Source organism: Lissotriton helveticus, chromosome 12 (genome assembly GCF_964261635.1).
Source record: "Lissotriton helveticus chromosome 12, aLisHel1.1, whole genome shotgun sequence".
Classification (NCBI taxonomy): Eukaryota; Metazoa; Chordata; class Amphibia; order Caudata; family Salamandridae; genus Lissotriton; species Lissotriton helveticus.
In genome coordinates this window covers 29,317,609-29,338,636 of record NC_136073.1, presented here as the reverse complement: position 1 = coordinate 29,338,636, position 21,028 = coordinate 29,317,609, and positions in this window count along the sequence as shown.

Below are 21,028 nucleotides of genomic sequence, written 5' to 3'. Positions count from 1 at the left end.
AGCAGTTGGGAAGGCTGCTCCAGGTGATACAGGATAAATCCGAAGATTTAGAGGCCCGCTCCAGGCGCTCCAACATCCGCGTCACGGGTGTGGCGGAGTCGACCCAGACGGGGAAAATGGAGCTATTTGTCGAGAAACTACTGAAATCTCTGCTGGGGGACGATACCTTCTCCCCTATGTTTATAGTGGAACGTGCGCACCGCACCCTGGGACCGAGGCCTCCACCGGGTGCGAACCCTAGGCCCATAATAGCAAAGCTCCTCAACTACAGGGACAGGGACGCCGCCCTCCGTGCTGCTAGAGAGAAGGGAGACCTGCAGTATGAGGGGATGAACATTTCGTTATACCCTGACTTCACCTCCAAGGTACAGGAAGAGAGGCGGCGATTTGTCCCCTACAAGCAGCAACTCAGAGACCTGGGCTTGGACTATGCCATGTTGTACCCGGCGCGGCTGCGCATCAACAGGCAGGGCCACTCACATTTTTTCACTGATCCCAAGGAACTACAGAAGTCCCTGAAGCAATGGATCAAGGAACATCGAGAAGCCCGACCTGCGCCTGCGGAGGAGAGTGCTGGCAATGGCGAACTGGATGAGCAGGACTAGCGAGGAGAGGGGATGCAGTGGCTTCCTCAAGCGGATCGGCTACACTGTCCCCTGCGAGGCTCCTTGCAGGTGGAACCGAGAGAAGCCCACTCGGGGCGCACCACTGCGGCAAACGGACTTCTGCACGAGCAGCTGCGGGTGAGATCTGCACAAGCCTCACGGGTTGTGGTGGGGGGCGGCGATTGCTATGACTCTGTTAGACTGCCCTGAGGTGGCGTTGCTGGGGCCCAGCCACACGGGGCCGGGGGGGGGGGGGGGGGGGGGGGACGCCCCTTAAGGCGAGCACTATACTGCTCATATATCCTACAGCCGCACTTGCGATTGGGGGCGCTGGCGTGGGGGCGGCCTACTTATACTGCGCAGGAGGAACGACCGGACTGAGGTCGGTTTGGAAATAGTGTGCGCTACCTCTGCCCTGGCGCTTACAGTGCTTGCGGCTCTATTTGAGACTGTTTGGGGAAGTTTGAAGACGGGTGGGGGGGGTGGATGCAGGGATCTCGGTCACACCAGGTTGGGGTTGGTTGACTGTGGGCGGAGGGGGGTAATGGGGGTTCTGAATTCAGGGTTGTTTGGGATGTTTGGGGTACGGTCCGACATGTGCTCTCACAGGTTAAGCTATGCGAGGTGGGTGAGCGGCTGCCGATACTGGAAGGGGGTGGCCCCTGCCACCACGCTACAATTGGTGACCTCTTTTAATGGTAATGGCTGACACGGCTCGAGCAGACTCCCTGCGGGAGTCGGAACCCTTACGGGCTGTCACCTGGAATGTAAGGGGCTTAAATGATTACAGGAAACTCCGCAAGGTGCTACACTACCTGCAGAGACACCACATAGACTTGGCACTGCTGCAGGAAACACACCTCCCTAACACCAGCAGGATGCTAACACACAGGGGGCTCCAGGGGCACTCCACTTTTGCAGGTTTCACCACACACGCCAGAGGGGTCCTCACCTGGGTTAACCCGAAATCTAAGCTATCCCTCGCCCTGGTGAAGGCGGACCCGGAGGGGAGGTTTGTGTTAAGCAAGTGCACGGGCAAGGGACACAACCTATTGATCGTGAATGTCTATGGCCCGAACTATGACTCCCCTGACTTTTACGCAGCGGTAGCGGAACATTGTAATGAATGGTCTGCTGGGAATATGATGTGGGGAGGGGACTTCAATTTCACCTTCAGCCCGGATCTAGATCGGTCCACGGGCCCTGCCAGGCGCCCTGCTGCGGCGGCGCAGCGCATGCAGGCGGAAATGTTGAGGCTGGGCCTAGTAGATGTGTGGAGAGAAAGACATAGCGCCAAGGGGGGGTACACGCACTACTCAGCATACCACAACATCCATACCAGGATTGACTACTGGCTGGCATCACACTCCCTGTTTTCCATGGTCAGGGGCTGCAGTGTGCTTCCCCGCACTCTGTCGGACCACTCCCCGGTGCTCCTGGAGTTGCACACTCCCCTGCAGAGAATCCCGCCATTCACGTGGCGATTCCCACCTTACTCGCTGCTGGACGAGGCATTCAGGGCGGACCTAGGAGAGGACATAGATAACTTCTTTACCACCAATCTGGGCTCAGTGGACACCTTCGGGACAATCTGGGAGACATTCAAGGTGTATGTACGGGGGGCGGTCATAGCTAAGCACTCCGGGGTCCTCAAGGCAATTAGAAACAGACTGAAATTCTTGGAGGGGCAGATAGCAGACTACGAACGCCGCCAGCTCCTAGACCCGAGCCTGCCTGGGGATGACACCCTGCAAGAACTTTTGAAAGAATTCCACGAGGAGGCGGACAGGGAGGTACGACATTTAGGAAAGTATGCGACGGCCCGCGCGTATGGGGAGAGTGACCGCCCGGGTGCACTGCTTGCCAGGATTATGAAAGGCACTAGACGCAAACAGTCTGTAGCGGAACTGCGCTCCACTGGAGGAGTGTTACTCACAGAGGAGACACATATACTGGCGGAATTCAGGAGCTTCTATGAGGAGCTATACACCACTAAAATTACGGGGGTGGAGGACCAAATTGATAATTACCTTAGCTACATTAAGATGCCATTCCTGGAGAACTGGCAGAGGGAATTCCTAATGGCCCCTATCCACTGCGAGGAGATATCTGACGCGTTGGCCACCATGAGAGCGGACAGTGCCCCCGGGATAGATGGTCTGACGGTGGCCTTTTACAAGGTGTACAAAGATAAGCTACTCCCCCACTTCTCCACCCTCTTTAACGAAATTTGCAAAAATGGCGCTATGCCCCCCTCTATGCGGGAGGCGCTAATCGTCACTATACTTAAGCCTGGCAAGCCCAGCGACTTGCCGGGCTCATACCGCCCTTTGTCCCTTCTCAATGTGGACGCTAAACTATATGCAAAAGTACTGGCGACCAGACTGGCCCTGGTGGCGCCCCAATTGGTGGCCCCGGAGCAGGCTGGGTTCATCCCGGCTAGGAACCTCACTTACAATATACGCACGGTCATGGGAGCCATGCAACACACCAGGCACGATACCAAAGCCATCGCGGTCTTTCTGGACATGGAGAAGGCCTTTGACTCTGTGGAGTGGCCCTTCATGCGCAAAGTACTGCAGAAGCTGGGGCTGGGAGAGACCTTCCTCCAACTGCTAGGCGCCCTTTATCACCAGCCCACGGCCAGAGTCAGACTGGGGGATGCAGTCTCGGAGCCGATCTCCATCAGCAGAGGCACGAGACAGGGGTGCCCTCTTTCCCCGCTGCTCTACGCCCTAGTGGCGGAGCCACTGGCGTGTGCAATTCGGGAATACCACTCGTTCGAGGCCATCAATTACCCCACCTATAAGTTGGGTATTTCCACGTATGCGGACGACACCCTTCTTTACGTCAGGGACCCGGCCAACAACATTGCGTCGGTACTGAGGGAGGTTGTGAGGTTTGGCGCGTTGTCCGGGCTGAAGGTTAACTGGGAGAAGTCAGTCGCCTTCCCACTGACCCCAATTACTGTCCCCTTCGAGATGGACTACCCGCTCCAATGGTCCTCTGAGCCGATAAGATATCTGGGCATTATGCTGCACACGGACCCGGACGTCCTGCTGAGGGAGAACTACGGGGTTGCCTACAGCAAACTCGTGGATAACGTTGAACTCTGGATTAAGCTCCCGCTGTCCCTGATGGGACGGATCGCCTTAATGAAAATGGTCATTCTCCCGAGGTTCCTATTCCTATTCAACAATCTCCCGATTGTCCTCTCGAAGGCCTTCTTTGCCACTCTAAACAAACTCCTGGTGAGATTGGCGTGGGCCGGGAAACAACCTAGGGTGCAATGGCGGGTACTGCAATTACCGTACGAGCAGGGGGGATTGGCGGCCCCAGATCTGGAGCGCTATTACAGGATCGCACAGGCCTCCCACCTCCACACTTGGATACATGGCAACCAAGCCACTCCGCATGTGATCCTGGAACGACTGTTCGCAGACCCTACCCCACTTCCCGCTACCATATGCGGCCCCAGAGACCGTAGGGTTGGCGTTCTAGACTCCTTGCTATCCACCAACCACGCCTGGCATTCTATTGTGCAGGGGCAAAACAAGGAGCTGATGTACGCTCCCAACATGCCTATACAATGGGCGCTCTGGCTGCCGACCTTGGCGGAACCGGGTGTCCACAGGGCCCTACACGAACTAGGTGCACACACTATGGGGGACCTCTTTGAGAATGGCAGGGTGAAGACGTGGGCGCAGATCTCGCATCGGAGGGAGAGTTCCACGTTACTCCAACGCTTTCAGTACCATCGAGTCCGTAGTGCCCTGTCGGAACTACTGGGCCCGGATATGGAGGAACCCCCTGCGGTCCCGGAACTGGTGTATGTTATAGACAGCGAATCGCCAAAGAAGCTGCTCACTAGGCTCTACAGGATAGGACACGATCACACGGCACTGCTCTACACGAGGGCGCGATTGGCTTGGCAGGCTGACCTGGGCACCCACGTCGACGATGACATGTGGGCATACTGCTCTGCGGCCACAAGGCGCATCTCCCTGAACGGGAGGCACCGTTTGGTCCACTTTAAATTTTTGCAAAGGGTATACCACACACCGGAACGACTCCACAGGTACGGCCTCCGCGACTCCCCACACTGCGAGAGGTGTCGGGCACAGGTTGCGGACTTCTTGCACTTAGCCTGGTCCTGCCCGGGGGTCGAGAGATACTGGGCAGGCGTATTCGCTGAAATGAGCACTATAGTGGAGGTGGACCTGGCCATGGACCCAGCCCTCGCCCTAATGGGCTATACGAAATCGATGCCCGTCTCGATTAGGAAGCTGGTGGGCATGGGGATGCTCCTTGCGAAGCGAGTAGTTGCACTATGTTGGATGAGGGGGCCATTACCTACACTCAAGCGATGGGCTAGCGATATGAAGTACTGCAACACACAGGCGGATACATACAGTGAGCTCCTTCCGCCCAGAAGCCGCCCCAAGAACTTTTGGGGGCTGTACCAGACCCACTTGTCCTCTAGGACGGACGGAGATGTCTCGGAGGAAGGGGAGGGAGAGGAACTGGAGAGTGCCCTGCAAGAGCCACCTGATTTACCTGCCCGGTGTGTTCCCCCGCACACCTAGCGCGCTTTAGGCGTTAGGAATCACCCCATCCATAGAAGTGTGAGGTGGGAGGGCTACACCTTAGATGGAGGAAAAGTGGTAGGCCGCACTAGACACAACAGGTGTTAGTGACGCCTGAGGACTTACTCGGGGAGCACAACTGAGGGACCAGTTATGGGGAGGGGGGGTGTTCACGGGGTTAGAGTTTGGTTGGGAGAAAACGTAAAAATTTACTGCTTTGTACATTTATTCCAAATGCACGCTACTCAGCAGATGGTACTAGCCTACAGAGGAGAATTGCCATCCATCGACCTCCGGCTAGCGCTTGTATTGGACTCTATGATGTTAAAGTATACTGGTATATGCCATTGTTGTTGCACGGAGACCTAATGCCGGCCCGAGATGGGATGTAGGCGAGCTTTTTCTGTACTTTGTGAGGTGCTTTTTCCTAATAAAATAAATTAAAAAAAAAAAAAAAAAAATGCCTTGTACATCTGGTCCTACGTCTGTTTTCTTTGTGTCTGGCTGAACCTGGGCATGGGTGCTGGGTCACACATTAGTGGTGAAAGCATGAGTGCCTCAAGCCCCAAATCAGTAGGTTCCATTCCAACATGGTGGTGGTTGTGCCAGTGACATGAGGAAAACCCCTCCCACATGCTGCAAGGTGGTGTGTTTTTACAGTCAGGCTGAACATGGCCCTCTTCAACATACAACACACTAAACCCAAACTGTGAAAACACATGTGGAGGGGCTGGTCCATGAACTGGACGGGTACCTAGTGCTTCAGCCGAAGAAGAGATTTCTCAGTGGCCATGGCGTTCCTGATTGCAGGGGCCTATCACGACCTACCCTTAAGCCAGCCACACCTCTATATTAAAGTCAAAGAAAAGTTCCACCCAAAAATCTGTCAGAAATATCATCTATTCCACTTCTTCCCATAACAAGTATTTTGGCTATGTCAATGCTTGTTTGGTTTTGTTACAGCTTTTGTAAAACTTTATTGTTCCGGGAGCAGCCATCCCTTTACCAATATAAAAAAAAACAATGGGGAACTACTTTGTTAGTACATCTGCTCCAGAATGCTGTCATTCACAGTGAAGTTAGCCAATGTCTGAAGTGGGCTGACCCACTGCCCCATGCGGTATGCTGTAGAGGGTAGAAGAAAATTGTGAATGAAACAACAACAAACCAATGGATGAAGAGGGCTGGCTGAAAGCCCCTACAAGTATGTATGTATATATACACACACATATATGTATATATGTTTCCGATATTTGTAAAGCGCAAACTAATCACCCCTAGGAGGCTCAAGGCGCTGGGGGCCGTCGGGGAGATTAAGTGCCCAGAGTCACAGGGTGCTTCACCGGGGATCAAACCGTGAGCCCGTGCTCTGGAGTCAGCCGCTCTGGCTGCTGCACCACACCTCTCCCCTATATATACATACATATAGGGCCATATGTACAACCATTTCATTTTGCGTCTTGCAAAATTGCAACTTTTTGCTGCTCGCAATTAGTGAGTTAAAGAATGAAATGTACAACAGTGTCTCAGACACTGTTTGTGATTCCCAGTTGGGTCACAAGGGACCTGTCTCATTAATATTCAAGAGGCATGTCTGTGACTGCTTTTTCAATAAAGCTGTTTAAAAAAAATGCAGCCATTTTCCATAAAGGAATATGGAGGCATTTAAAAAAGAAAAAAAGGAAATGTTTCTGTTTCCGTTTTAGGTCGAGCCTGGGCAGCACATGCGCTGCTCTGCGAGGCGTGCTGTATTCAGGTATGGACTTGAAGCTCTGTCCACTCTCCGCCCATATTTTTCATTGGCTTGTGTCATTGTCCCCTGAAAACTGTGGCTTTTCATTGGTCAATAGGCTGAGTAGTCCCTCCTTAGTACCGCCTTGTCTTATTTTGTAACCTCCCATGAGGACACCCCCTGTTACTTGTGTTGTTACTCAGTAGGATTTAATTCCAGCCTCCGAGCATTATTTTCCCAAACAGCGTTGTCCTACCTGCTGTTGCAGGCAGGACACGCTCTCTCCTAACGCTTGAAAAAAAAGAAACATAGCATGGCGTCAAATTAATTTGCAATGCGATAGGTCTCGCATTTGCAAGAGTTTAAGCTATTGGAATTGTAAATGACAATGCCTTTTGTTTATTTGTTTTAAAAACAACACATAAATAAAAGGCATTGTCATTTAAAATGCCAATAGCTCAAACACTCGTAAATGCGAGACCTATTGCATTGCAAATGCTTGATTTAGAGTAGTAAGTAGTCCGTGGGACCACGGCCTTCTCTTAAAAAACATTTTCACTGCCAATCACAAAGGGTAAGGGGTCTCCTGGGGAACCCTTATTGTTTGCGACTGGCTTACCACCTACTTGAAGTAGGCAGTAAACTGCAATTGTTTTGAAACCGCATTGCGGTTGCAAACCAATCGTACATTCCCCTGCGACTCAATATTAGAAAGGGACACCCTTGGCATGCCCCTTCCTAATAGCGACTCGCTTACCCTATTTTGAGAGTCAGTAACAGGTTATGGACTTGCAAAATAGGGTTGATACATGCAACAGGCCATTTTAGCAGTCACAAGCAGCCTGATTCGCTGTTTGCTACCGCTAAAAACTGTCGCACATATTGCCCATAATTACTAACTACACAAATTGTAGTTTCCACGCATCCATTTTGGGGCACCTGAAAACAGAACATTACCATAGTCTCAGTAGGGGTGGACTGGCGCTTTTGGAACATCCATGCAATGATGGGGGTGCTAGAAGGCGAAGGCCTTTCTAAGCATCATGACATACACATTATAGTGCTGCTGATCACAGCCCTGATTTGGTAGCCAAAGTTAAGGTCACCATGAGGTTAGGCACCTAGGGCCTCATTTATGAAAAGTGGCGCACCGCTGCGTGAAAACAGCGATGCGTCACTTCTCAGTGCGCCCTCCTTGCGACACCAATGATGCGTCATATTAACAGTATGACGCATCGTGGCGCAAGGAGTTACAGATACGTCAGTATTTCTGACGTATCTGTATGGCGCAAAAGTGACGCATTGCTGGAGTGTGTCACAAAAGTGACGCAACTCCAGCAATGTGTCCTTTCACATGGGACAAGCCCCATGTGAAAGGGCCTGCGTCAGTCTTATGCCTGCTGTGAGGCAGGCGTAAGAAATTGATGCATTTGTGTCCTAGAAGTGGCGGAGTGATATCTTATAGATTTCACTGCGTCACTTCTATGACCCTTTCTTACGTCAGAACGCCCCCCCCTGCATACATTACACCTGGCGTAGTTATAATGTAGCGCAGGGGTTTACAAAGTGACGCATCGAGGTAGATGCGTCACTTTGTAAATATGGTGCAACAAGGCAAATTTTTTACACTGCTGGTGCGTCACAAAAAGTGACGCACCAGCGGCGTAAAAGTGACGCAAAGCCTCATAAATGAGGCCCCTAGGTTTTAAAGTTTTGAGTAGGGCTTGGGTTCCAACAAAATCTTTACCATAGTTAGATATAGGTATGTATGGCAATATAACACCCACCTACTGCAAAGCAGGGGAAGAGTAGTCTTGGCTACATTGAAAGAGCTGGTAGAAAAAAAGTAGGTTAGTGACAGAAGCCGGTTTCTATGCCTCTGGTTTCTCGGCTGTCCAAAATCATTACTTTGGAGTCGGCCGGTCTGTTTTTGTGGGTAACTGCCCTGAGGCAAACACCACAATTTAACTGGTTGCCAAAACAAGGACAAGATTCTATGTTGCTATCAAGAATGTAGCTTAGAGTACAAAGGAAAAGGGGTCTTGGGAAACTCCTGGGCAAAGTCCATCCCAGTGGCTGGAACCAACAAATATTGGGACAGGCTATGTGATAGATAACAGTGAGGGGAAATCAAACTCAGAAGGGGATCCGAGGAAGTTGTGTGATGTGATGACAGGCATGAAGCAGACAGAATGACACTGAAATAGCAACAACATTGACTAGACCAATTTTCAGTCTCAGATTATGGGAATCTATGAAGTTTGCTTGCAAAAGGAATGAACTGGGACAATAAAAGCAATTTGGGTCAAGAGGAGATTCTTTAACTCAAGCGAAGGTACTCAAGGATCAGACTATCAGGGGATTAAGGGCCATATGTATCACGTAGTTGTGCAGCTTTTGCACAATGATATAGGGCGCATGTGTGACGCAACTACTAAATGCAATTTATCAGCCCTGAGTGGCTTGATAAATTTGGTTAACGCAATGCAGTGCAAATCGCTGCATTGCGTTACTCTGCCCCAGGCAGGCATTACATGGGTGGTGCGTGGGTGCTCCCACACAAAACTCATAGATTTTGGTCCATTGTCAGATTTACCTTGCGTGGTAGACCTGGGAATGTGTCAAAACTTCGACGCATTCCCAGAGGAGGAGGCGCAACAAGAAGTCATTTCTTTATTCCTATTTTTACGTGTGCTGCATTCTGCAGCACTCATTGAAAGAGGAAAATGCCTCAGGGTATTGTTTTTGTGCAGGAATGTGACCCTTTCGGCACAACTTCAATCTTTCTTACAACATGGTGCAAGGGTGCCTGTAGAATTTGTGCCAGCTCAAGGCAAAGACAGGAATGCTCCGTCTTATTTCCTTGTCACGCAGTGCAGCAAAGTCGCTCGCTGCGCTGCGTCACATCTTCATGAAGTTGTTTTAGAATATTGGAGTGTGCCGGGGTGAAGTATGTGAGCCAGCCTGGAGGCTAGAAATTGGGGCAATGTTATCTCACTTGACATTCATACTTTCTTTTTATTTGTTAACTAACTTTCCATTGGCTGGTGGACATCGCAATGGGATTGGCTTTCAGTACTGGGATACTGACTCGGCATCATGACAAAGTTCATCTAAACCTCACAGCCAGCAGGCCGTGAGGGAAATGAGGCTTGGCACTTTGTGGTCTTTGAGACCTCACTTCTCAGAGCTTAAGAGGCTCATATCCTTCCTTCACTCCCCTTGATCTGCTTATTGATTCCTGCCAGACACGGACACTCTCACGCACTCGCAGAACACATGACTCAGTGGGTTCTGAGAAGGGCTACCACCTGAGAACCAGTAGGAGCATTGAAAGGATAAACTGTGCTACAGAGGAGAGAAGGCAGAAGCAAATTCTCCAAAACAGGGCGTCCCACCGAAAAGCCTACAGCCCTTCTTGTGGGCTAATATATGAAGCTGGAGGCTGAGCTGCTGGCTCAAAGTATGAGCCTGTGTATATAGTGCAGAAGGTGTATGGTGTCACTAACCCAGGCCATGCAGGTTAAATGAAAAATCACTCTCTGCAGAGCCAGAAGTTGGATCCACAGGTGGCATGAAACCTATTGGATTGTCTGACAGCTGATGGTGTGTTTAGAGATATTCTTGAAGTTGTGTTAGGTTTTGGGCTCTGAAAAATATGTCACTGCAACTAAGCCACCGAATACTCCCCTGGTCAAGCTTTATTGGTTGATATTCCAATCCCCTAGCATTATTTTATTTTCTATGGCATTTGAAGTCTTTGGTCCTTAGGGGCTTGTAGACAGGATACCCCATCAAACCATGGAAGATAGCTTGTCCTCCTCACTGCAGGTGACACAGGCTGTAATGCACTTGCAATACGGCAGACGGAACATCCTTCCCATTTCTATTGAAGTATCCCACCCGCCAAACTCTAAATAAACCCCTTAGTCATGATTCAAATGCTGTAATTTAGCTTTTGGGGTCTCAAGCTAAAGTAGTCACTCTTTGAAGATAAAAGCAATACATGGATTGCAGTATTTTTCTTTAGCTTTGTAAAAGTCCGCAATCGCGAATTAAAAAATTCACAAATATAAAGATTGCAATCATTTAATTATGAAATTGCTAATTAATTAGCAAATATCTCAAGGGCAAGGTTTTCATTACATTCAAGAGGCATGTATAATTTGACGTTGAAGATCATGCACTTATTTGAGAGCCAACAAGGGGTGGCTTTTAAAAAGCGTTATAGGCTCATCAATACAATCACGAGCATACATGTTCCTATTGCTCGAATTGATTGTACTACTTAATATCACCCCCAGCGAAATCGTGGCATAATAATATCGCAGACAAAATATCGGGGGAAGCATAAATTTACTATTCCTAACTCCACATCTACGTACCTTGAAGATATATGTATTGTGAAGGTGCATACATGATGAGTGAGGTATAGAAAATCTAGACTCACCAATCAATATTTTATTTTTAATATTATGACCTTGATATTCTGTCCCATCGATATTGTTGATTCGATATTTAGGGAGCACATCGATCCAATTATCAAAGGTACAGCAGCTGTTTTTTAAATGTTTGCTGCAGGTTGATCACCTGGGGGGAAAGTGTTGCCAACATGACTCTTCCCATGAAGTGGTGGGTCAAGCTTAACTATAGCGGATCCAGTTGCTCCTCTGTAAGATATAATTTCCGCATTCTTTGTAAAATCATTTGATTTTAGCGCATTTCAGCAGGTGTGATGGAGTACTTTCTATTCAGCCAGAAAAAAAGACATATGTGCTCTGTGCCCAAAATAATTGGAAGGTAAAGTAAAATAACCTATCACTAGGGTCAATTGAAAAATTCTTTTTTTGCATCTGTAGTGTTTTCCATATAACTATGGGTTTTATGCATTTCCACATATTTCATCATCCGCTACATATTCAGCGGAGTTTAAAGAAAAAAACTGCTTCTAGCTCAGAAGTTACCAAAAATGCTATGACATGATGTTGTTGCATGGACACAGGTCAGTCACTAGCCTTTGGCCAACCAAGCACTAATTTGATTGGGGATCAAAGCAAGTTCTCACCCGCTCCATCCGTAAACGTAATGTTAATGGGGCTTGTTATGAGGACCCAATTTGTAGACCTAACCTTCATACTGATAAAGATAGGTTTTTGAGAGTTTTCAATTCACATCCTTTATATCCTCCAAAGAAGTAGGGGTGAGTGACAAATTTTGCTATTCCAACGGAGTTAGTGGTACTTTTGGTCACTCTGTGTTACGCTTATAACACAGAGTTCTGGCCATTTTCCACCAAATACTGTGTTAGCAACAAGGACCCCCTGATACGGATCAATATCCTGGGACAGGGTAAACAATATATGTAGAGTAACGCTCCCAGGCATATACTTAAAGCAATTACACAATAGATTAAACAAACAAACTAGTTCAGTTTAGAAAATATACATTTTTAATTTGGTTAAAAAAGCAATAATAAAAGTCAGTGCATTGATCAGGTTTGATAAAATAACAATATAATGATACATGTGTATTCACAAAAGAATTAAAAAGAGGTTAGATGGCATCCGGTCGACGCGTTTCGACAGAAAGAATATGCCTTCATCAGGACTTTAACCATCAAATTTCTGTAAGAAAGATCATAACAATGTTTTACTAATTTAGCCTCCTATCGTGAAATAATATAGCCGAACTAGTTTCATGTTTGTTACAACATTCTATTGGTAAGACATTATTTTCACATTTATGATATACCGCTTTTTATACACAAATATCTGACACCTATGCATATACAAGTTTTCAACCTCTTTTTAATTCTTTTGTGAATACACATGTATCATTATATTGTTATTTTATCAAACCTGATCAATGCACTGACTTTTATTATTGCTTTTTTAACCAAATTAAAAATTTATATTTTCTAAACTGAACTAGTTTGTTTGTTTAATCTATTGTGTAATTGCTTTAAGTATATGCCTGGGAGCGTTACTCTACATACATACATTTTCCACCAAATGCCACTTGACAGAGATTTTTCTTGCATGCAGCTCACCATTGGCAAGTTGGCACGTGAGAGCGAGAATTGGCATCCCCCAGCTTGATTTTCGGGCTCTATGAGGGCACCCAACAAGATTTTCCCAACGCGGGTGGATTCGGGTGGTCGTGACTATTCGTGGTGAGAAAACTGCGTCTCGAATAGAAAATCTACTCAAGGAGCAGCTACACTAAGTCAAGAAGCAGCGCCCTCTGGTATGCCGCACTGTGCCGCTCACACTGATTTTGAGCACATAATGATTCCCGGCACGAAAATCAGCATAATCAGCACAACTTTCTGATTTGCACCCGTTTGCATAACTCCGCAGAATCTCGCAGAGTTTTTATGTAACTCCGTGGGTTTCCACGGAGTGAAACTCTGCAAGTTCCATCCACTCTTACAAAGAAGACAAGAATGTATTTGCTTACATACAGTGTTCAAAATGTATCCTTCTTTCCCTCAAATTTTTCATACATGTACAGGACCTCCTGGAATAAGTATTTTACCTCTGAACAAATTTAAGTTATAATGTATTCAAGAATGAATAATCGTGGTTAGTTATGCTGTCTCTGATTGGACCTTCACATCACCTTCCTTGAGCTAGGCCTTGGCTGCCCGACCAGGTTACATAACAGGGTCAAGGAGAATTTCCATCACAGATGCAGTGCCAAGCATCTTGGGCTGGAGGAAACAAAAACGGTCTCAATTTGGCTACCACTAGGTTGTCCCTACAACTTCAGGTATCACGAAACTGTGGAAATTTGACAGCATTTAATGAACAAATCACGTGTCCTTTTCACCACAAAAGACATGACGCTTTCAGTCTCATCCCGCCTTCTCTTCGTTAGAAGGGGTATTACCGGTTGTTGACATTTATGCAGACGCTTCCGTAGATGGAGTTGGGGAGCCTGAATGCGACAATCCACTCGAACATACAAAATAACTTTGATCAAGTTGAGATTCCTTGTGCTGTTGCCATCCTTCTCTCAATTAATCGATTATCCGTGTGAACAATCAAAACAATCTAATCACTTTAAGAAGCAGAATGATTCCTACGAGGAAATTTGTCCATAGTATCTTTACAAAGCTTTCTTCTAAGAACTGTCATGAAGGTTCTTCTGGCCTTAGTAGTCTCTGTTGGTATGTACTTGAGTGAAATCAATGTTCATTCAATCAATCTTTTAATCCAAAGCAGGACTAGCATTCGTTAACAATTTCCCACTAGGTGAGTCGTGGCCATGAGTTGGCACCTTCTCTCAGTCGGCTCTGTCTGAAGTCGGTCACTCACACACACCCTGGCTGGATTGATAATGGTGTATTTGTCACGATTATTGACATATTTCTGCCCATGATGTTACCTTGGTAGCAGTGCCAATGTTTTAAGCAGCCGGAGCTACAAAAACACAGAAGGAAAGAGGGGGTTTGATCTCCTCAGGAGAGTATGGCCAGGCAGCAGTTTCTTGATGGTGCACCACACGCCCCAGGCAGGTATTCAAGCCTGTGGAATGTGATAGGCAGGTTGATGGTGGGTATAATAATGAGCTCCAATGGCAAGGACAGAAGGCACAGACTCAAGTAGAGTGATTTGTAGATCTGGGGCTGTACCACTTATCGAATGTCTTATCGGCCAGAGGAGGATAAGCACGCTCCCGGTCAGTAACTCTCAGCAAGGCCTGCTCATACAGCCACTGTGTTGGCCGGCCTAAAACTACTTTTGATCCTTTTGAAGAAGATTTGTTTGGACCACAAGTTGAAGAGCCTTTTTACTCAACTGAAGAAGAACCTTAAGGAACTCCTGGAGAAGACCCTCCTCTTGTCTCAAAAAGAGACTCTTCTACATAAAGATGAGCCCATTAGACTCCCAGAAACGAGCCTTCTGTCCTTTCTTGGACCCACTGGAGAAAATACACTTAGCTAACATGAAATAAAAGATACGTGAACTATTAATAATTAAGAATCCATCTTTGGTTGACTCTGAACCTATGATTTCGGTATATGCCTCTAGATTATTCAATTGGGGGAAACACCTTGAAGGGATGAATTGTTGTGAGTCCCCCAAGGATACTTTAGAACACAAAGATCACAGAATTCCATCACAGGCAGCCTAGAGGTCTTCTCAGACCTCCATAAAGAGAATGCCTTTAAAAATGGTCTGTCAGACTAATTCAGGAAGAGTCTCTTGCACACTTTAAGGAGAGGCTCTTGGAATACATTAACAACCATACCCTGAATTTCCTGATAACCATCTCTGTCTTTCTAGGGAAAGCATATTGGGCTTTCCCATGAAGAAGAATTATTTATACCACTCCAAGTAGATTTGCTTTACCATTCAAGAAGAGACGATTTAACCTCTGGGACTTCCATTGGTCCACTAATGGAAAGCATCTAGAGCTACTCAAAGACAAGCTTCTTTAATCACCTAAAGAGACTCTCAAAAACACCAAAGAAAGTATCTTGGTTGCACAAAGAGCACGCTGACACTCTCCCCAAATAATGCACATTGGGTTTAACTTCCTGAAGAAGAACCACTTGACGCAATGTCTTGTACTTTTGTCTTCTTGAAGAAGTGCCCCTTTGCCACCTGAAGAAGGACCCCTTGAACACAATGAGTGAAACTCTCCATCCAGATGTAGACAAATCTTTGGATATCCTGAAGATCTTCTCAGTATGCCTAACAATTGAAGGTTGAGTCCCTTGCACCTGCTGAATAAGTGCCTCTTGGGCATCCAAAGCAGAAGCTTCTTGGAAATCCCAAAGTGCAACCTTTTAGACCTCTACAAGAATAGTACCCTGTTTCACCACATAAGTGGATTTGTAACCACCTCCAAAGGTGACTCATAGACCTCTTGCAGAAAAATCTCATGGACCGCGTTTGACTTGTACTACCCAAAGAAGTGCATTTGAGTCACCCGAGGAGAAGCCTACTCTCCCTAATATAAAAGAGCCTGTTGGCTCTTCAAGTGAAGAGTACAATGGACAGCCTCTTGATTTAAACCCTTCCACGCTGAGGACGAGCTGGGCTCGTCATGAGGTAGCCTCCTGGTACGCTGATGACGAGCCCAGCTCGTCACGTAACATGCGCTTTTGAAAATCTCCGCGTACGAGCGGAATTCCGCCCGCACGCATGCGGTTAAATAAAGAACCAGGGGAGAGGAGTTGGCCTAACGGCTAGGCCGCTCGACCCCGGACATGGGGATCTGGGTTCGAGTCTCGGTAACGACGCCAAAACCTCCTGTGATTCTGGGCGAATCACTTAATCTCCCCGTGCCTAAAATGAAAGTAACTGGAAACGTAAAATGTAACGTAACAGGAAAAAAAAATATGTAAAGCGCTCTGATACCTGATTCGGTTCGGGTCGAGTTCACGCTATATAAAACTCTGCAAAAAAAAAAAAAACACATTGGTCCAGAGGAAAAATCCTGTGAATAACTTCCCTTTCCTCCCTGACGAAAACCATCTTGAATAGCCTGGAGAGCCCTCCTACGCTACCTGATGAAAATCTCCCCTTCTTAGAAAAAGCCTATTGAACCTTCAGATGGAGAGCATTTTAAACCTTCTGAAGAAGAGAATCCTCGGTTACTTAGTGAATAGTCTCTTAATTCGCCCTTCCACATCCCGAACTAGAGCGTCTTGAATCACCCAAATATTAACATAACCATACGAAAGAAAAGCCTTTGGACCCTCCTCACGTCTTCAGTCAGCTATCTAAACTCAGCCTGGATTTCCAAATCATTGATACATCCGCAGGTTTCTTTTGCGATCCCGACGCCTTGAACCTTCAGTGGCTTAAGATGAGCCTCAAGACAATCATTGAAGCATCTGTAGCAACTAACTGGGTAGGAGGTTCCTGGTCAAATAGAACTCCTTTCAACAAGTACTAGTGTTTGCATTGCCTGAGAAGTGACTGTCTTGCTGTTATTGTTAAATTAAGATTGTCTTCTAAATTGTCCACTTTCTGGCTGAACTGATCCTCCAGACATTGTTGGAGTGGTGTTACATGGAGTCTGTCATTGGGGATAATGAAGGTACAGCAAGCCATTAACCTAAGAAGAGGGCATTCGGCCAGCTGTAAATGGACATTTTTGCAAGGAAATGTTGTCATCATGATACTCTCTCCACAGAACAAAACACATGTCATTGGTTTGTATATAAAGCTGTGCCTATATACGTTAACAGCTGTACTGGCTTCCAAATGGATTTGTTCAGGTTGAAATACAAACTTAACTGATTCAGAAGGCTGGTTGTTCTGCAAAGGTCTTGCAATACCCATTCTGGGTTGTCTGTTTTGATTGGCCAATCATCTATATAGGGGTAAATAAATGTTTTCTATTTTTCTAGATCACCGACATTTACTTGGATTAGGTTCTTGTTACAGACTTGAAGCCGAAGGTAGAATTGTGTGCTGGTATTGTCTTCTCCCCACCTAGAAAGGAACTGTAATTCCTTGCTATTGTTACGTGGAAATTATCCTGGAGGTCTACAGCACACAGTAAGTCTTCCCATTTCAGCCAAGTTGATGAAATATTTGATGAAGAGCTATCATGGAAAACCTTTCCCTCCTGATCTCATAGTTGGCTAGTTTTTGACGGGAAACATCCTTTACCACGCATCCATTACAACGCGGTATGTTACATTGCAGTTTTGACTACGCAAGTTGTTACATCGAGACTAAGGAATAGTGTAAATTACTATTCCAACACCTTCCCTACTGTACGTAGACTGGAGTTGGAATAGTAATTCACACTACCCTGAAGTCCAGCACCCTCCAGCGCAAGTCGATGTAACGACTTGCGATGTAACATATCGCGTTGTAATAGAACGCGTTGTAACGTCACACATCCGTTTTAGACCCAGAATATGTCTAAATTCCTCTTTTGACCCTTTTGTAATCGCCAGAAAGTTACTGGAATAAATCAATTTTCTTTTCAGTGCAGGGAAGCAGTTCTATTGCCTCCTTCTGCAGGTGTGTTTCTATTTGCAGCTGTTTTAGATTAAATTTAGGTGTATCCTTTGCTGGAGTGGATAGTGGATGCATCTTGAAATGAAGTACATAACCATTCTTTACAATAACTAGCACCCACTGGTCGTTGGCTATGCTTTCCCAAGCTTTCAGATACTATGTGATACTTCCCCCACCAGAGGGGCGAATGTGAAGTGGGAAGCTAGGAGGTCATGGTTTTGAGCTAGACAGCGGTTTTCTAGCTGGCGTGGCCTTGAAGATCCTCCTTGTTATGGAGTCCATTTCTGATGTTGCTGGAGCTATTGTGGTTCCTCTCTTTAAGACGACTAAAGAGTTTGAACCCTCTGGTTTTACTGAAACCTCTGCATTTGCACTTGAACTACTTTTTGGTCTCTTCTACTCCAGCTGTTTTTAAGGTCTCATGTTCTGAGCTGACCTGCTGCATTTCATCACCGGAATGTGGTCCGAAGAGATCTGCACCAGAGAAAGACCCAAGCGTAATCCTTCGACGGGCTCTATTTTTCAGTGATGTGAGTTTCAGCCAGGGTGGGCTTCTTCAGGTTACTCCATGGCAGGACAAGGAAAGTCAGCCAGGTCAATAGATACCAGAAGACCCTCAAGAGCCACTTCTGGAAATCCTATTTCTTGTTCATTTTCAAAGCTCTGAATGTTTTCCAACAGTGCACGGTTGTTCTGCTATGATGAGCAGAGGTGATTGCTGCTTTGATAGCTGTTCAAGGTATGCCTCCCACTTTCCTGCCAATTAGATTTAACCTCCTAATGTCTCTGTCAAACTTAGGTGCTCTGGAGCAGAGGCCCAATTTGTTTGTTTGAACCAGCCCTCACAATGACAGAATATGGCTTAGCACCTAAGCGAGCAAAATTGTATCTTGCCGGGAGGTCTATACTTTTTCAACAACTTGGAAACTACAATTTTGGTTGTGGCATGAGAAAGACATTTTAGCCAATTCTTTTCCTTGAGTCTTGGCACCCATGGTTAAAGAGAAGATGAGGGAACTCTAGGCTGCAATGTCTACATAATTGCAGAGATTGACGTATGTAGCATATTCTGCGAAATTCTGAGTTTGGCGTTTTCTCCAGCCAGAACATCTTGGAACGTAGAATAATTGTCTGCTGGCAAAATCCGTGAAGGAGATCCTGGTGATGAAGTAAGAGAATAAGAAGTGGATGATGAAACAGAAAATTTGGTATCTCTCCTGGGAGAAGATGCTGTGGGAGAAATGGCTCTGGTTTTCTTTAATGGTGAAGCTGTGGTCAGTCTGGTCTTGCTTGTATCTCCGAAGTTCCAGGTAGAGCTGAAGGAGGACAAGCTGACGGAGAAGGTGGAGCCATAAAATAACAAATTCAGGGTGTGGAATATTGAAAAGGGGGCAAGGCCTGTGACTGCAGTGGTGGTGAAATCTCTTGGAGAAGATCGGTGGCTCAGCTTCTGTCTATGTGACCTCAGCCTGTGAGGATGCTGCAACATGTGTCTTGATGTTGAATGTCTCCTGATGCCGAGTGTCCTGACTCGGGCACCTCTTGGACTGCCTCAAGGATGAGAGAATCCTTTGCCCGATCCATGCGTCAACGGCGACTGATGTTTTATCTTCTACTTCGATCCTGACTCCATAGCTAATTTTGATGACAAGATAGTAGCAGCTGTTGCCGTCTTCATCCTCCGTCTAGTCAACGTTGATGTACAAAATCATGAATGATGAGCGTGGTAGTGACTCTTGTGTCTTTTTCTCTCTCTAGATCTTCCTCTTGTCTAGAGATTTGGAGGAGGAGGTAAGTGTGGCATAGATCAGATGGGGCACCTTATCTGGCCTTCAGGTCTCACTTCCTCTGTTCTTGCCTGTGCCTAAGATCCTCTTGTCAATAGTTCCTGAGCTTCTTCTGAACACTTTTTATGGAAAAGAATGGGCCAGCGTTATCCTGCGGAGTTCAGAATCATGGATCGCCCTTGGGCTGTCTAGAGTGCTGGAATAATCGAACCATCGATGACCTGATTACGTGATACTTTCCCTGTCACGGAGTATTCTTTGGTTACTCTCCGTACCGCAATGTGATAACGAAAGCCAGAACACACAGGGGCATATTATCAAGAAACGTTGTCACAATTATCGCTGTTTTAGCGGCAGAAAACTGCTCCTAAAGCGGCGATAATGGGCTTAATAATATGCCCTTGAGAATTCCCATAGAACCCCAGGTTCTGGTGTCAACATGGGCTTCTATTGGAATTCTCTACGGCATATTATCAAGCCCATTGTTGCCGATTTGCCGCTAAAACTGCGATAATTTTAAGGTCGTGCTTGATAATATGCCCCACAGACTTCAATTTCCTCTCCACCACCGACTGCAAGTAGCAAACCTCCTCCAAACGACACAAGGAGACCAACCTGCTTGCTGCAGATGCCAGCTCTACTTTCTTCCAACTACAGTTCACACCCTAAACCTGGCTGACCATGCCCAGAAGCTAGCATTCCTTCAGACCAATTCAGAAACCACAAAAGGTTACCGCCTTGGACAAAACTCCATGTCCTCACGCCCAAGAATGAAACCTGTTAAGGAAGAGAGGTGTCCTCTTAAGTACCAACAAACAGTAATCTTCTACTCAAAGATTTGTACTATAGCTACTGAACTGTCAATGAAATACTGTATAATTAGCAATTGAAGTCTGTGCGAATATAAGACGTTACATCGCGCTGTTTACACCGCAATATTTTTACAACACAGGCATTACAACGCAAGTTGTTACAAAGACTTGTGCTGGAGGGCGCTGGACTTAGGAATAGTATGATTTACTATTCCAACTCCAGTCTAAGTACAGTAGGTAAGGTGTTGGAATAGTAAATCATACTATTCCTTAGGTTAGAGCGCCATCTAGCGCAAGTCGTTGTAACGACTTGCGTTGTAATACCCGGGTTGTAAAGGTATTGCAATGTAAACACCGCAATGTAGCTGATGTTTCAAAACTGTGCAGGTCTCACGTGCCATGTCTGCATAAGCATTCAAGCTGAGTGTGGATCATGTGCTGTACTCTCCCCCCCCCGCCCCCACATCATGGATAGTTCACTAACAGTGAAGGCATATTTCCTCCTGAGATAGTTA